This window comes from Gracilinanus agilis, chromosome 1 (assembly GCF_016433145.1).
Source record: "Gracilinanus agilis isolate LMUSP501 chromosome 1, AgileGrace, whole genome shotgun sequence".
Taxonomy (NCBI): domain Eukaryota; kingdom Metazoa; phylum Chordata; class Mammalia; order Didelphimorphia; family Didelphidae; genus Gracilinanus; species Gracilinanus agilis.
The window spans coordinates 14,450,136-14,468,286 of record NC_058130.1 but is presented as its reverse complement, the minus strand read 5'-3'; positions in this window follow the sequence as shown (position 1 = coordinate 14,468,286).

Genomic DNA, 18,151 nt, shown 5'->3' with positions numbered 1-18,151 from the left:
AGGTGATGCTGCCAGTCTTGACGGTTCCGTCCCTGCGACATCTCTTCCCTCCATCTCCTTCTCTCCACTCACCCAGCCTGGTTCATGGCCCCGGTACTTGGTCTTGACTGGACCATCACAATAGCCTCTTTTTTCAGCCCTTGCCTTTTGTCTTCTAATCTATATTAAACATCAGTTCTAAGGCAGAAGAGCAGTAAAGGCTAGGCAATTGGGGTTAAGTGATCGTCCCAGGGTCTCACAGCTGAAGCCACGAGGGGACCCAGGTCCTCTGGACTCCAGACCTGGTGCTCTCACAATAGTCTCTTTAAAAAAAATTTTTTTTTTATTTTAAACCCTTAACTTCTGTGTATTGACTTATAGATGGAAGAGTGGTCAGGGTAGGCAATGGGGGTCAAGTGACTTGCCCAGGGTCACACAGCTGGGAAGTGTCTGAGGCTGGATTTGAACCTAGGACCTCCCATCTCTAGGCCTGGCTCTCAATCCACTGAGCAACCCAGCTGCCCCCACAGTAGTCTCTTAACAAGTCTCTCTATGTTCCCTCTCTCTGTAACCCAATGGGCTGCCACAATAGTCTTCCTAAGGTGCAGGCCAGCCCATGAAGTACTGGGTGAATGCCCTCGCATCCCCAGAGCTTGGCAGAGTCCGTGGCAGCACAGTCTGCAGCGGACTCTTTCGGATTGATTGATTGATTAGTTAAAACCCTCTTCTGCTCCAGACTCTTCAGCGGTTGCCCATTGCCGAGGCAGGGGTCGGCGAACACGATATTTAAAAATGTCAAAACCATTCTTGGTCAGCAGGCTGCAAACTGAAGCCTGGAGGATGTCGTGTAAGCGCCTTGGCTTGACATTTAAGGCCCTCTGTGGCTTGGCTCTCACCTACCTTTCCAGCATCCCTCGACCGGGGAGCCTGGGTGCCAGCAAACCGAGCTTCATAAACTATTCCCCGGAGGTGTCTGAGGAGGACATCAGGGAGCACAAAAGCGACTAAATGACAAAACCTCGGCTTCTGATTGGCAGTTAGCTCTCAAAGAGGCAAGCTGTGCAGGGCTTATCCTCCTATTTTAGAGATAAGGAAACTGAGGGGTCCCAGAAGTCAGACACAACAGAACGACCAGATCTAGAAGGTTCCTTAGAGACCATCTAGTCTAAAACCCTCCTCCACTTTATAAATGAGGAAGCTGAAGCCCAGAGAGGGCCGTGCTAGTAAACAGAAGCATCAGCATTTGACCCCAGACCTCTCTGACTTGGAGCCCAGCTGCCATGATGCTTGGAATGCCCAATGGATGGTGCAGAGCTGATCTCATGGACTGGAGGAAGCTGCTGTCCATCCCTGGGTAGGAGGGTGGTGGGGACTATGAAGCTGGGCTCAGACAAACACATTGTCCATGTCCTCTTGGGGAGGAGTGATCAACTCCAATGGGAAATAGCCCTTGACTTCGTCATCGACTAGCCACATGGGTGAGGACTCTTGTGATAGGCATTACTGGCTGCTTCTTCCCTTTTCCCTGAACCATCCTTTGGAAAAAAAGTTTTTTAAGAAGTCTTTGAGCAAAAGTTAACCACCAGAGCAATGAAATATTCTGCCTGCAGGGTTTCCTGCTTCTGCCAAGACAGGAAGCTGGCCCACTTTTTATCTAGAAACAGGATGGTACCGAGCAGAACTCATCTAGGAGTGGTTAGTCTGGTGTGGAACCTGGGCAAGCCCCAGGAAGGACAGCCACCCCGATCAGCCCCATCTCTGGAGACAAGGGAGAGCCCTCATCCCTGAAGCTAAGCCAGCATGGCTTTGGTGTCTATGCCTTGGAGAATGGCAGGGCAAATAGAATAGGCAACACGAGATCTGGGCATCCAAGTGGCTCTTGTCTCTGAGTTCCTTGCCCTTTCTACTCAAATAATAATAATAAATGGTAATTGTCATTTATATAATGTTTCTCATGTGCCAAGCACTTTAGTTATCTCATTTGGTTCTCATAACAACCTTGGGAGGTCTGTCCTATTATTATCTCCATTTTACAGATGATGAAACTGAGGCCAACAGAGTTTTAAGTGACTTGCCCAGGCCACCCAGCTATTATCTCTGGCACCATATTTGAATTCAAGGCTTTTTATTCTATCCTCTGCCTGCCCCTCTCCAGGTGATGTTATAACATATCACTTTATCTAGGCAGATAAGAAAAACATCCAATCTTAATGGAAGCAGAGATGAAAATTCAGTTCAACTCAAACACCATTTATTATTAAGTGGATGCTATGTGCAGGGCAAAGGCAAAAATGCAATGATCTCTGACCTCAGGGAATTTATATTCTACTTTAGGAATGGGGAACAGCAAATCATTTCAAGAAGTAAAGAATACCAACAAGTGGAGAAATCCAAACAGGCTTCCCGTAAGAGGCAGCCACTGGGCTGTACTTGGGGAGTGGGGGGATTCTCTAAGTGAGGTAAGAAGGAAGCACACTACAGGCATGGGAGATCCCTTGAGTAAAGGCGTGGCATCTGGAGATGGAATAACTAAGAAGTCAGTCTCTTAGGAGGGAAAGAGAATGCAGGGAGGGGAAGAGATGAAATCCAGTTGGAAAGGGGGAGAGGTGGGAGCTGGAATGTGGAGGACTTTGCATTTGATCCTAGAGATAATAGGGAGCCTTGGAAGGCTTTTAAGTAGGGGGTCAGATCTCAGAAGAGGAGGCGAAGGAGATGAATCGAAGTGTAATTGTAGAGTGGGACCATTATGCTAAGACAACAATTCTCTCAATAAATGTGGTCTGTCTGAAGCTGGAAATCAAAAGCATCCAGCTTCTGTTCTTGCCCCTGGAGTCTGGTTGCTGCAAAATAACCTAAAGAAATAGTCATTCCCTTGGACCAAATAAAGAAGTGCCTGGGCTCCAGTTGAGCACATAATAGAGTTTAATTTTATAAAGAAGCCAATTAACAGCTTTGTAAATACAAAAGAAAAGCTGCTTGCTATTCCCTTAAGCTCCCCAAAGTTGCTAATAAAAATGTCCAATCTTTCAATGAAGAATAACAGGAATTTTCCGGAGAGAGTAACAGGAAGTGACTCATGGAAGCCGCTGTCCCACACAAAGACCTCCTTGGACTTTTAATGGACTCGTGCCGGCAGCCCCATGATGGGGTAATTGGTCCAACATCTCTTAAAGCAGAAGACTGTGGGGGGCGGGGGTGGGCAGGAACAGGCCCAGCTCTTCTCCTCTCTGGGGGCCACCCTGGCTTTTCATGACACACATGGAAGCATTTGTGACAGACAGCTCTACTAGATCCTCTTAGTGTTCTGCAAAGGTCAGTACAGAATTGGACTTCACTAAAAAAAAAATAAGAAAGAAAGAAAAAGAAAATAAAAATATCAAATTATTACCTGGGAAACCTTTCTAGAAATTCTGTCAAATGAAAATCAAAGAAATCAGCGCATTCACTGTTGTCTCATCCTTTGTTGTCTTATTGATGGCTCCTTCCACCTCACCATTCTATCACCCTTGGACAGAAAGGCTCTTTGCTAGGAGTACAGGTGGTTTAGTGGTCCATCAAGGATTGGGCCACTTTAATTTCCTCTGTGGCATCACTTTTGCCTTGCTGGAGATCCTGGAGGGATTTCTCAGCCTGAGTTTCTTCCTCCTCCCCTTCCTTATTCCATTTTAGTCTAGCCCTAGGGTCACTGGGGCTTCACTAGCACTGAAGGAAAAGAAAAAGGTGGGAAGGGGTCATAAGAAATACAGAGAGGGAGAGACTTAGTGAAAAAAAAAGGGAATAGAGAGAAGGATAGAAAGGAGGAAGGAAGGAAGGAAGGAAATAAGAAGGAAGGTAGGAAAGAAGAAACTGAATGGAAAGAGTGAGGGAGGAAGAGAGGAAGGGAGGAAGGGAGGGAGGGAGTGAGGAAGGAAGGGAAGTAGGAAGAAAAAATGAATGGAAACAGTGAGGGAGGAAAGAAGGAAGAGAGAAGGAAGGGAGGGAGGGAGAGCAAGAGGTGGGAAGAAAAAGGAAGGAAAAAAGAAAGGAAGGAATGAGGGAGGGAAGGAAGGAAGGAGTGAGGAAGGGAGGTAGGAAGAAAGAAGAAATGGAATGGAAAGAGTGAGGGAGGAAAGAAGGAAGGAGGGAGGGAGGGCAAGAGGTGGGAAGAAAAAGGGAAAAGGAGAAAGGAAAGAGAGAGGGAAGAAGAGATAATTAGCATTATTCATTCTAGATAAGAGAAGATTGAGGGGAATAATGAGGTCTTCCAGAAAGAAAGGGTCCTAGGGCTCCACAAACCTGGCATTAACATCGAATGATCTTTCATTTTAGAATTTAGATTATACTCTGCATGGCACTCCATTTGATTAATGATTTATCATGTTCACAAAGTCTCATTATTCTGCCAAGAGTATGAGGGGGTCCCCTAATTCTTAAGTGCCCTAAAAATTGCCTTATGCAGCTCTGCTCTGGAGGGTTATTGTGATGGTAACCAGTTCTTATCCAACTCTGCTAATTACCTCCACCCAGATAGCTCAGTCCTTTGTTCTGCATCCCCCAGCTCTCAAAGAACCTGTTTCCCCTCTTATTATATTGCACTTTTAATTGTTGCCTTGTAATTGCTCTGAAATAATTTCACGTGTGCTAGTTTTACCTCTAACTAGTTGATTGCCCCCTTTGGAGAGGCCTTGGGTGCCACCCGCTGCACCTGTCTTAGGTGAGCCTGGAAAGCCCATGTTCAGAGCCCCCAAACAGGAGCAGGTGGAGAGTTTATGTGCCTGGTGGGCCAGTCTTAGAGGGCAAGGATTAGCCATTGCCAAAATGCTCATTAATGATAAGTGAATAGTAAATAAAATAATTCAATAGTATCAGTACTTTGGTGAATGATCTCACGACTTGCTAATGATGTTACAAGCTCAGCCCAGTGCCCAAAAGGGGAAACGTCTCTCTAGCTCAAGCCCTGCCTCTGCCTCAGACCAGCCAGCTGACCTTGGGCATATCCTTTCATTTCAGAGCACTCCCAGGTCATCTCCTAAGACAGAACTTTGTAGAACAGGAAATCTCTTACCTTCATGTTCCAGATGGCTCCAAGATCGGAGATCTAGATCAAGAGAGCAGCTGAAGAAATAATAGCATTTGAAAGGCTTCAGATATGGGATTGCATCAGCACAGAGCACTTCCAGTGTGGAAATTATTTCCTGGCATAGAAGGGAAAGTTGCCTGCAGCCTAGATAGTCTTAAAGAATTATCCAGAACACAGACAGATTAAGAGACGTGGATCACACAGATAATATATTGGAGGCGGGACTTGAACTCAGGCTTTCCGAACTCCAAAGCTAATTTCCTAGCCATTACCTCTCCCTGCCTTTCAATAACAATATTACAAAATTTAAATGGAGACCAAGAAGGCCACCAAATTGCATTCTCTCATAAGCTGTTCATTAGAGATAGCCTAATCAAGCTCTAAAGAATCCCCAGAATTTCTTCTCTCCCACTCTAAGAGTACCCGAGGAATCTGGGAGTGAATCTTCTAATTCCCTCAACTCAGCTCCCTGCCAGTGCATCTTCCTCTCAGGCTGAGAATCATTTCATCAGCCAAAATTAAACAAGTCTTTTTTATTTTTTAAAGGAAGGGAGTATTTATTAAGAAGGTACGATAAGAACATTTGATACAAAACACACACACACACACACACACACACACACACACACACACACACACGCGCTCCAGAGCAATCTTGGGTTTACTAGAAGGCCACACTTTACTCTCCCCTGAACTCTTCATATGCTTGTAGGAGAGTGGGCAACTGTGGACTTTTGCCAAGGGACCAAGGGTAACCCCTGGTTGCTAGAAGTCATTTTCTCCCACTCATGGGATATTCGAGGATTTTCCATGAGTTCAATTTGTCCTTCAGTCCTAAAGATGCAGAAACTACTGCCATCAGCTACACGGACACAATTTATTCCACAGATGGCAAGATAAGAAGCCCAACATCTTCTGGACCCTTCAAAGTTGGAAGTGCTTCCTCAGGTCAAAGGGAAGAGAGCGAGAAAGGAGATCTGGCCAAGGGTAAAGCAGAGACGTCTCCTCCCAAGTCATTCCTTCCGAGAGTTTAGCTAGAACTCCATACCTAAAATTTCTGGAATCCTTCCCCACCCCATTCCAGTTAACTCGATTCTTTTTTCTAGGACCCAGAAGAGTAACAAAGTCTCCCAGCCAAATGGAACAGATCTCTTCCTTAGCATCATACGACTGACTTCATCAAATGTCTTTTAAAAACGTTTCACTCTTAGTCCAAGGCTCATCGACATTTTACTAAAAGTCTCTACATGTTAGGCAGTTCCCTTCAAATTCTTGAGAAATTTCCTGTGTCCCTTATTCCAAAGGACACCTCAAAGTTCCCCCTCTGGATCCATGGCACTACCAGGAGACGCCACCTAGAATTCGAACTCACCCAATAACAAGACAAGTAGATCTCATTAGAGAACTCATTAGAAAACAAGATCAAATAAATTCTGAAAAACAGTGAGGCCCCTGAGAAAAGGAGGGCGAGCATGTTCTGGGGTTCCAAGGCCAGCCTCCCAACAATATCCTATGGATCTACCATCCAAATGGATCTAAGACAAGCTGCCTGAATTGCCCAGAACTTCGGAACATAGAAAGTGAAATATCTATGGAAAGAATTCATAGATCACCTTCAGGAATAAAAAACCCAACACTGCAAACTTCTGGAGATATAATGGTTACATTTAACAGTTCGATTCAGAAACAAGTTCTTCAGATAATCAGAAGGAAGACATCCAAATACAAAGGCCAGGAAACACAAATAATACCAGACTATTCTGCATCCACCAGAAAATGCAGGAGGAAATGGAATCCCCTCATCTGAAGGGCAATGGAGCTCAGAATGCATCCCAGAGTGATTTCTTCTGCAAATCTAAGCTTACCTATAATGGAAAAAAGAGGGATGGTCAATAATAAAGAGCCATTGACTGCTGAGTCACATGAGCAAGAGAGTGGAGGATGCTGACATTTTCTCTGAATCCCACAACCTTGTAAGTCTCTATAAAACTGAAATGATAAACTAAAGATAAGGCAACTTTAGCTGATTCCTTGGTCTAGAACACTGGAATATGAAAGAAGGTTAAAAAAACACCCCATATCCCATAAACTAAGGCTTACTGACCCTGAGCGCACACCCAGCATTTTCCCTTATATGCCAGGCTACCAGCAGTAAGGCTGGACCAGCAGTTACTAGGATACAATAAAATGAACCCCTACACCCTGGTTCCCCCTCCCTCTCTCTGGTGTCATGGAGACCCTGGCTCCAGGTGAGGGAGATCTACCCTGGCTAAGACAAAACAGCCAAGCAGCTACAGTCCCTTGGGAGAAAATCCCACTAAGGTCACAACTAGTGCTGTCAGACTTTAAACTTCCAGGTCTGGAATGGGCAATCTGTGAAGCACCATTTGCAAAACTCAAAAACATTTGTGCTGGGCCAAAGATCCAAGGAACAGAGGGAGAAGGTCAGGATACCTGGATAGGGTGCTGTGGGGGTAGGGCTGGGGGAACTCTACACCAAGCCTGAGAGAAAAATCCTAGCAGTCAGCTGAAGCCAGTTCTGACCACCTGGTGGTCATTTGGAACAGAGGTATAGTGGTAAACTGTGAAAAGGAAACGGGGTAGTGCTCAATGAGGGTGGAATTGAAGTAGTTTGGAGATTCAGCCCCAAAGAAACCACCACTAGAAGGGAGGAGGTCAGAAAGTGAGCAATAAGTGACAGATTGCATTAAGTGGGAAAAAATACTGATAATCCCAATTCAGAAAGAAGAAAATTAAAAAACCCTGAACATAAGAAAATAAATCAGTAAGAAAAATAGTAACAGTATAAGAAAATGTGGCCTCCAGATCTAGTAAATAAATTGAGACATCTACAGATAAATACCACAAAAGAAAGGATAATGATCTAGCACTTGGTATGTCAGAGGACACTGTGGAATTTGAAGGACATAGACCACAATATACTGTTCCTAAGTGATTCAAAAAAGAAAGGGCAATTATGAGAACAGAATATATGGTCTGCACAGCAAAAATAATGGGCAGAATAGAAAAAACTGAAATCTATAATGGCAAGCCTTACCAAAGAAAATAAAGTGAGAAGAGACTGGAAGTGCAAATACAGTAACATGAAGAGCAATTTGAAAAGAATTGGGAAACAGCATTCAAAAAAATCTAATCACTGTGGAATCAAAATAGACTGATATGGAAGATGTATAAAAACAACCTAAGGACCAGAAGTCTCCCAGAAGAACATTCTTAATGCCACAATGAAGGAAATAATAAAAGAGAACTGCTCAGAACTTATGAAAAAAGAAAATGAAATAATAGTAGAAAGAATTCACAGATCACGTCCAGAAGAAAATCCAAGGTTACAAACTCCAAGACACATATTGGTTAACTATAACAACTCAGTTAAGAAATAACAAGTTCTTCATGAAATCAGGAGAAAGATCTCCAAATAAAAGGATAATACAAAGGAAAGGAAATTTGAATAATGGTACATAATTCTGTACCCACCAGAAAACACAGGAGGGAATAAAATGGTTCAAAAGAGCAATAGAGTTCAGGATCTAGCCCAGGGGAGATCACATTCTGCAAATCTGAGTTTAACCATTAATGAAAAAAGATGGAGGCTTAATAATAGACATTTGAAATATTTTCAAAATGACAATCAGGACTAGAGATTATTTACTTCTTGAATACTGCAAACAACAGAAATATAGGAAGAATGAGTAATACAATAGGCAAGTACAGAAACAGCAATAGAGTGACAGCAAAGAGGTCAGAAAGAGAATATCTCCTTGTGTACAAGGAGAAGGGGTGAAGTTGGAAATCTAGTCCAGGTAACAGTTAAGAGACAGACAAGAACCTTTATGGATCGATCTTAGAAACATCCCGCCTCTAGGGAATCAATGCTTTCTTTTTGTGGGGGAGGGGGACTACATTCAGCATGAGAGTGCATGAAAGATGGGGAGGGGATCAGGGAAATAGAGGAGTGAGTGATGTGCCAGGATCGAATCAAGAACTGGTAATGAGAGGAAGGGGAACTGTGTGGTCTATAGGGAAGTAGGGAGAAAAGATGAAAGAGGCTGGGGAAAGGAAACAGGACTTATTTGGGGGTGGGAGGGCCTTCCAGTAATGAATATTCCTGTTGGTGAAGGGAGAAGGGGAATGAACACTGGAATTGCTCTAGGGCAATGATGGGCAAACTTTTTAAAGAGGGGGGCCAAAGGAAAGGAAATGCTCATCTGTCAGTCTGTTTCTAAGGCATCTCTTTTGAAGTTTCATTGCATTGTATCCTACTCTTTGTATTCGTCAGATTAGGAATAATGTCGTTCTGCCAGATAGAATACTTCAGGGTGGTGCATCTGGCCCATGGGCTGTAGTTTACCCATCACTGGTCCAGGGGATGTGGTGCTTGAAAACTTTACTCATCCCATCTGGGGAGGGGGAAGTTAGGAATCCTGGGATAATCTCCCAATCCCTGGGGAGAGCAGAGAATGGATTTAGAGGGGAGATTTTGAGGCAAATGGAGTAAAGGGTAAGAAAGAAAGGGTTTAGATGAGCATTGTGCTGCAAAATCAGAATAATGGTGGAAGAAGGGTCCTAACTTAGGGCAGGATCCTCTCTGACACCTTCAATAATTGTTATTGTTCTGGTAGTAAGGCACAATAAAAAGGGGGAGTACATGGGGCAAGTTCTAAGAGGCAGTGACAAAAACCTCCTAGAGGGGAGAGCCTAGAATGAATACCTTGGAAACTTTGATTGCATGAAGAATACAGAGAGAGGAGAAAGGCCACATAATTATATGAGTCATGAACTGGAGAATGAGGAGACAAAAAGTGAGGATGTATAATGAAGAGAATATGAGAAATCCTTTTTGGAAAGGGGGCACACATATATGCACAGAACAAACAAAAGAAATTAAAAAACTAAAGAGCATAACTAGTAAAAGGGGAGCAAAGGAAGGAGGAATCTACTTGACTGAGAGAAAAAAGAGGGAAGAATCATATAACTAGATAAAATCAAGAGAGAAAAAAACTAATAAGCAAAACTCCAAAGGGAAAAGGATAACAAATGAGAGGAATGGATCCAGGGTGAGGGGAGGAAAGCCAGTGGGAAGACTCCCACCTTAAAAGAAGATAAAAGTAACCAAAGGAACATGATACAGTATTTACAACAGAAGGGGGAAAATCACAATTTGTAAAAATATGTATTAAACGTAGATGGAGGAAACTACAAACCTAACCCTTATTTAAATGTGAATGGATCAAATGATCCAATAAAACAAAAAAGAGTGAAAGATTACACAAGAAAACAAAACTCTACACTCTGTTGTTTATAAAAAATACAGTTTGAAAAACAAAAACAAAATAAAACTGAGGATAATGGAAAAAATTACTGTGCATTGGGTAAGTAAAAAAAAAGGAGGAATTGTAATCATGATATTTGACAAAGCTAACCCAAATACTTGAAAAATAAAAAGGGTTAAAAAAGGAAATCACATTATGATACAATGTCAAAGACAAAAAACCAATATTGGTAACAAATTTATATTCTCCAAATGCCTTGGTCTCCAGATTCATAAAGAAAACTTTATCTGAACTACAAGAAGACATAGACATCAGCACAATAGTGATAGAAAATTTTAATACTTCCCTCTCTCTCTGGAATATGTTTAAAAGAAAAATAAAAAGGAAATAGAGGATTACAAAAATTGTTGGAGAAACTAAGTTAAAAGATTTATGCCATCTTCTAAAAAGAATATGCATGTCTCAGCACCAGTTGGACCTTTTACAAAAAACTGACCTTGTATTAGGGCAGAGGGATATTGCAAAAGCAATTATAAAAGACAGAAATAATTAATACATCCTTTATAGGACATTATGCAATAAAAATAGAAATTGTTCGAGAACCACAAACAAAAGATACACACCCAAATGAAGATTTAACAATGAAATTTTAAATGAGCATGTCAAAAAATAAATCATAGAAACAATGAATAACTATGTAAAAGAAAATTATGATAAGGGAACATTTTCTGAGATGTGACCAAAACAATCCTTAGGGGAATATCATATCCTTAGAAACGTAATTTACCAAAATTGAAACTATAAATAAGAGTAAAGCTGGTTCTTTGTAAAACTAAAATTAATAAACTTTTAGTCAATATGATCAAAAAGAAAAGAACAGAAAATTAAATCAACAAAATAGCAAATAATCAAGGTGAAATTACAACAGTCAGGAGAAAGAAAAGAAATAATCAGAACATATTGTGCTCAGTTACATGCTAACAAAACTCTCTCTTCTTTGACTACTGACCCTTCTGTCTTCTAAATCCCAACCAAAACCCCACCTTCTACAGAGAGCCTTTTTCTACCACTGCTAATTCTAGGGCCTTCACTCTGTTAATTATTTCCTATTAATCCTGCATATAGCTTGGAATATATACATACTTATGTATATATATGTTGCATGTTGTCTCTCCTGTTAGATTGTAATCTTGCAGGTGGGGAAATGTCTATTGTCTCTTTCTGTTTCCTTAGCACTCAACACAATGCCTTGCACATAGTAGGTTCTTAATAAATGTTTATTGATTGATTGAAAACTGATTACATTAAAGAAATAGAATAATGCCTTTAAAAATATAAAATATCAAAACTATCAGAATGAAGGGATTTTCAAATAGCCTAATGCCAGAAAAGAAAATAGATATAGCTTTAAAGGAACTACCAAAGGATGGAGGGAACTCCTAGTCCTGATGGATTCGTAGAATTCTATCAAACTTTTAAAGAACTGTTGGTATTAATACCACATGAATTAATCTTAAAAACTTGGAAGCAAAGTACTCTGCCAGAATGCTTTTACGAGACAAATAAAGCCCTAATACCTAAACCAGAGAAAGAAAACTATAGACCAATATCATTAATTAACTGACTCAGAAATTTTAAACAAAATCCTTACAATTAGCTTACAATGAATTTTCAAGAAATCATTCATTATGACAAAGTGGAATTTATAGAAGGGATGCAAAGATGGTTCAACATCAGGAAAATTACTATCATATTAAAAACTACTTGATCATGGTCTGATCATGGCAATAGAATGCCTTTGATAAAGAACAACATACTTTTATGCTTAAAATCCTGCAAAGTATAGGCATAGAGAAATCTTTTTTTTCTAGAAAAAAATTTTTCCATGGTTACATGATTCATGTTCTTGCTCTCCACCCCCCCCCAGTAGCCAACGAACATTTCCACTGGTTTCTTTCTATGTCATTGATCAAGACCTATTTCCATATTATTGATAATTGTTCTAGGGTGGTCATTAAGAGTTTACATCCTAATCATGTCCGCATCAACCCATGTGTTCAAGTAGTTATTTTTCTTCTGTGTTTTTACTCCTGTAGATCTTCCTCTGAAGGTGGGTAGCGTCTTTTCCATAAATCCCTCATAATTGTCCTGGGCCATTGCATTGCTGCTAGTACAGAAGTCCATTACATTCGATTTTACCACAGTGTATCAGTCTCTGTGTACAATGTTCTCCTGGTTCTGCTCATTTCACTCTGCATCAATTCCTGGAGGTCATTCTAGTTTACATGGAATTCTTCCAATTTATAATTTCTTTGAGCACAATAGTATTCCATCACCGACATATACTACAATTTGTTCAGCCATTTCACAATGGAAGGGCATCCCCTCATTTTCCAATTTTTTGCCACCACAAAGAGTGCAGCTATAAATATTTGAGAAATCTTTTTTAATACCACAAAAAGCATCTTATTAAGTAAAAAGCAAGCATTATATAAAATGGGGACAGGCTAGAATCTTTTCCAATAAATATGGGAGTGAACCAAGAATGCCCTTTCTCACTACTACTATTTTTTGATATCATTCTGGATATGTAAGTAAGAACAACAGGGCAAGAGAAAGAAATTAAAAGAATAAATATAGGTTAAGAGGAGATAAAACTATCACCATTTGCTGATGATATGATAATTTACCTGGGAAATCTTTGGGAATCAGCAAAGGTAATAATTAAGACAATAAATAGATTCAGTAAAGTTGAAGGCCATAAAATAAAATTCAAAAATCAACAGTATTTCAATGTCATAATAACAAAATATAAGCCACAATAATAGGAATAGAAATTCCATTCTAAATAACTACAAAATGCCTAAAATATCTGGGGGACAACTTCTGCAAATATATAAAATATTCATATATATAATAAATTATTAGTGGAACTGTGAAATAGTACAACCATTTTTGAAAGCAATTTGGAATTATACAAATAAAGTGACTAAAATATTTCTTCCTTTTAAACTAGAAGCTCCATACTGGGCTTCTACCCTAAGGAAGTCATCAATAAGAGGAGAGTCCCCATAAATTCCAAAGCATTTATAGTAGCATTTTTTGGAATAGCTAAAAAATGGAAACAAAATAAATGTCCATTGATTGGGAAATGGCTAAACAAATTGTGGCATATAAATTTAATGGAATATTGCTAAGGTATAAGAAATAATACAATGATGAATACAGAAAAGCACAGAAAAATCTATATGAACTGACACAACATGAAGTAAGCATGCCAAGAGAAGATTGTACAAAAAATTACCATGATATAAATGGAAAGAATGACACACACTAAAAAATCAAAAGTGTACCAAAATAATTAAGATCAAGGATTCAAATGAAGAGATATGAGAAGGCACTCTCATGGAGATATTTCACATTTCACATGTTTTTTGACTTTTTTCATTGTATCAATCAATCAATTGTGCTAATTTTTTTCTCCTCTCCTCCTTGGCAGACCATAATAAAACAAAGAGAGCACAAACAAGAGACACTGATCCTAATAGAATTTTAACAATGAAATCCTAAATGAATATATCAAGGAACAGATCATGAAAAGAGGAACTGTTTAAAACAATAATAATGTGACAGAAAATGATAATGAGGAAACAACACATCAAAGTTTCTGGAACACAACTAAAGCTCTGGGGGGGAAATCATATTTACAACAAACGTATATTAGTAAAACAGAAAAGGAGAGGATTAATAAACTGAATATACATTTTATAAAATTAACAAGTCATCAAAAATGCTCAAAAACATACAAAAATGGAGAGATTAAAAATCTGAGGAAAAATAGGTAAATTGGAAAGAAAAAATTATAGAAACAATAAATAAAACTAACAGCTGGTTCTTTGAAAAGACTAATAAAATTGATAAACCTTTAGCTAATCTGAGTAAGACAGAAAGATGGCAGGGTGGATAGAGTGCCAGGGGTCAGGAAGACCTGAGTTCAAATTGAGCCTCAGACGCTCCCTGGTTGTGTAACCCTGGAGAAGTCATTTAACCCTGTTTGCCAAATAAGTTTCTTCATTGTAAAATGAGTTGGAGACGCAAAAGGGAAACCATTCTAATCTCTTTGCCAAGGAAACCCCAAAGGTGTGTGTGTGTGTGTGTGTGTGTGTGTGTGTGTGTGTGTGTGTGTCAAAAAGAGTCAGACATGACTGAAATGATTAAATGACAACAATCTTATTAAAAAGAAAATCAAGTGAATAAATAGCAAATGAGCAAGGTGAAATCAGAACAAAATCAGAAGTAAAAAGCATAATCAGAACATATTATGCATTTTATATGCCAAAGAAACTCAAAACACCAAAGAAATAGAGGAATAGCTTCAAAGTTATAAAACACTGAATTTATCAGAATAGATAAAGATCTCAAATAACTCAATGTCAGAAAAGCAAACTGATTTAGCTTAAAAGAACTACCAAAGGAAAGAGTCCTGGTCCTGATGTATGCACAGCATAATTCCATCAACCCTTTAAAGAATAGTTAGTATTCATACTTCACAAATTATTTTCGAAAATAGAGAAGGCATATACCAGAATCCTTTGATAAAAAAGAATGGTAAAAAAGAATGATAAAAAGAATCCTTTGATAAAAATGAATATTAAGGAAATACACCAAAAAATGAAGACAGAGAGACACAGAGACAGAGAGACAAAGAGAGGGGCAGAGGGAGAAAAAGAGGGAGAAGGAGAGGGAGAATTCTATATACTTTGCAGTTTAAAGCAAGAGAGAGAAACAAATTGCCTTTTTCTTTTCTAGTGAATTTAGGATATCCAAAAATGAAAGTTCTAGTTGAAGCATCTCTTCAAGGAGTCCCTACAAATGGTCAGATGATTGATTTGGAACAGGCAAAATGATCCAAAGAATGTGGTTAATATGTGAGGAAATATGGTACTTATTAGCCATTGTACTCCGCCCAGTATGGCTCCATAAAGATTTCATTTATTTCATTAATTATGATTTAGGGAAAGCAAGGAGCAGGTCAGGAGCATCATGCTGTTCTGGGTTCTTTCATGTCTGGCCAAGATCGCTAATCGCCAAACGATTCTAGAAACAGGCAAAAATTGAATCACAATTCCCATTTGGAAAGCACTTTAAGGTTGACAAAGGACCTTTCCTCACAGCAAGTTTGTGAGAGTATTAGTATCCCAATTTTACAGGTGAAGAAACTGAGGCTCATAGAAATTAGGTGATTTGCTCATGTCAGACTGTCAAGATACAAGAACCTTTAGCTCTCAGAATCTGAAAGGAGTTCAGAAAGTATCTCCAGCAGAACATAACCTCCTCTTCCTTGATTATTTTCATTTTCTCTGTGTATCACCAGTGCCCAGCATAGTGACTTGGATAAAGAGGTGCCTAATAATTGCTACATTGAATTGAGACTAGAACAACCTTTATGTAACCCCAAATCCCCAACCTCCTCTTGAAAATCTCCAATAAGGATTAGAAGGCAATCTATTCCACTAGTAAGACAGCTAGGTGACACAGTGGATAAAACACTCAGTCTGGAGTCAAGAAGACTCATCTTCCCAAACTGAAATTTGGCCTCAGACACTCACTAGCTATGTGACCCTGGGTAAATCACTTAACTCTGTTGGCCTCAGTTTCTTCCTCTGTAAAATGAGCTGGAGAAGGAAACGGCCAACCAATTCAGTAAACTCCACAGTAAAAACTCCAGATGGGGTCATGAAGAGACAACTACAACTGAAAACAACTGAACAAATTTCTCCCCCTTGTTGTGAGGAAGATTAGATTAGGTATTGATTATGTATTGATTAGGATGTACCTAGCAGGAAGGAGCTGGAGCTGGGAATTCCAGGTTGGAATGAAGGCGGAGGAAGCGCGTCTGTGCTCTGTGTGGGACTCCATTAGGGGTTAATAAAAACTGTGGTTAGTCCTGGGAGCACTCAGAGTAAAAGGACATCTTGCATCCTGATTTTCCCTGGGATCCTGTGTGGTGTGGCATCTAGCAAAAGGACAAGAATCTACAGTGCCAAAGGAAGAAGGAGAAGTTTGAAGCCTGGTGGACAGTGCTTCAAGCAAAACCCTCACAACCTGGGACCTGAGATCATCTTGACTCCTGGCATCCAGAGATCATCAGTGGATTGCAGTGAGATCCCAAAGCCACAAAGCTCTAGCTGAACTCAAGCCTGGCAGGTTCCAGGTTTGAGGAAGAAACCCAGAGACTCCATTTACAGCTCCTTGGGCCCTGTTAGTTTTGATCACTTAGATTAGTGTAGTAGAATAAGTCCTTCCCTGCCCCTGTGGGTTTTGTTATTAGGTGTTAAGGTTTTAGAGTAGTCATTCCTATCCCTCCTTTTGTTGTTCCTAATTAAACCCAGTTTCATCCTGTAACCTTGTCAGTTGAATTTAAGGCCTCTGGCCAGAATGACAGTTGGCTGTTATTTTTCAGTTGGGAGTGGCTTAGCTGTACAAGTCTTCAATGTTCAGTTTTAGTCTCTCTTAAATCCCAGAGTGTGTTCCCACAAACCCCTTAGTTAATTTATAATATCCCTGGTGACCCCATTACTTTACATATATTTTCCTACACCTTCCCCTTAACTCGACTGCAAATCCCACCCCTTCTCTGGGGACAAGAACCTTTTTTTTAGGGGTTTCCCTCCTTTATCACTTCAGTGCTTAGCACAATGACTGGCCATACTAAGCTCTTAATCAATGCTTGTTGACAGACTGAAGACCTATTTACTCCATATTCGGTGAGAAGCATCCCTCAGCGTGGGGCATAATTAAAAAGAGAAAACTCCCTGAAGAAAGAAGGGCATTGGGAAACTGAGTCAAGAAGATGATGGGAACAGGAAGGCCATGGGTAAAAGAAAGAATTTGCAAGTTGTGTGTGTAGAACAGAAAGCAAGGTGGCATGATTTTAATAGAGTGCCCGCTTCCCTCGCAAAAAGTGGAGGAGGTGTTTGATAAAGACCCTGAATGCCAAGTTGTGGAGCTTGCATTTGATAGAGGAAATGTGCCCAAAGTCTTGACTAAGATACAAAACATAGTTTTTTGCATATTGTTTTGCATTCCATTTACATAAAATTAGGTTACACTAGTCCATTTACAGAAAGCTTTTGCTTTCCATCCTTCCCCTCCTCACTCTGCCTTATTGCCCCCATGATCTCTGGGTGCCCCCTAGTTCCTTTTGTTGATTCCATTGGGTTGGCTCAGCTTGGGAGAAGTCCTCCTTGGACTCCCCACTAGAAGTCTAACCCGGATCACCACTCACTGAGGACCTGCTGATGTTGGGACTCTAGTTCCCTCCCACTCAGGGGGTAGATAAAGGTGCCTGTGTGCCATCTTCCAACTAGAAGGATGGGTTATAAAACCATGGAAGGGATGGGGTCCCAGGGCTCCATCGCTGGAGGTCTTCCTGGAGTGTTCAGAGAATCACGTGTCCCAAAGGTTGTAGATGCTATTCTTTATGGTCAGGGAGGTGTCGGACCAGTTGGTCTCTCACATCCTCGTCAGCTCAGAGATTCTGTGATTCTCTTGGAAGGCTGTAGCCTTAGAATCTCATTGGCAAAATAGTCCTTCCAATTACATAATACGATCTCTTTGTTTTCCAGATGCAGTTCTTGGGGCCCAGAGAAGGGTGACTTGCCAAGATCATGGTGGCCCAAGACTATCTCAAGCGCTTCAATTTTCTTCCTTCCTTCCTTCCTTCCCTTTCCTTCCTTCCTTTCCTTCCTTTTCTTTCCTTCCTTCCTTCCTTCCTTCCTTCCTTCCTTCCCTTCCTTTCCTTTCCTTTCCTTCCTTTCCT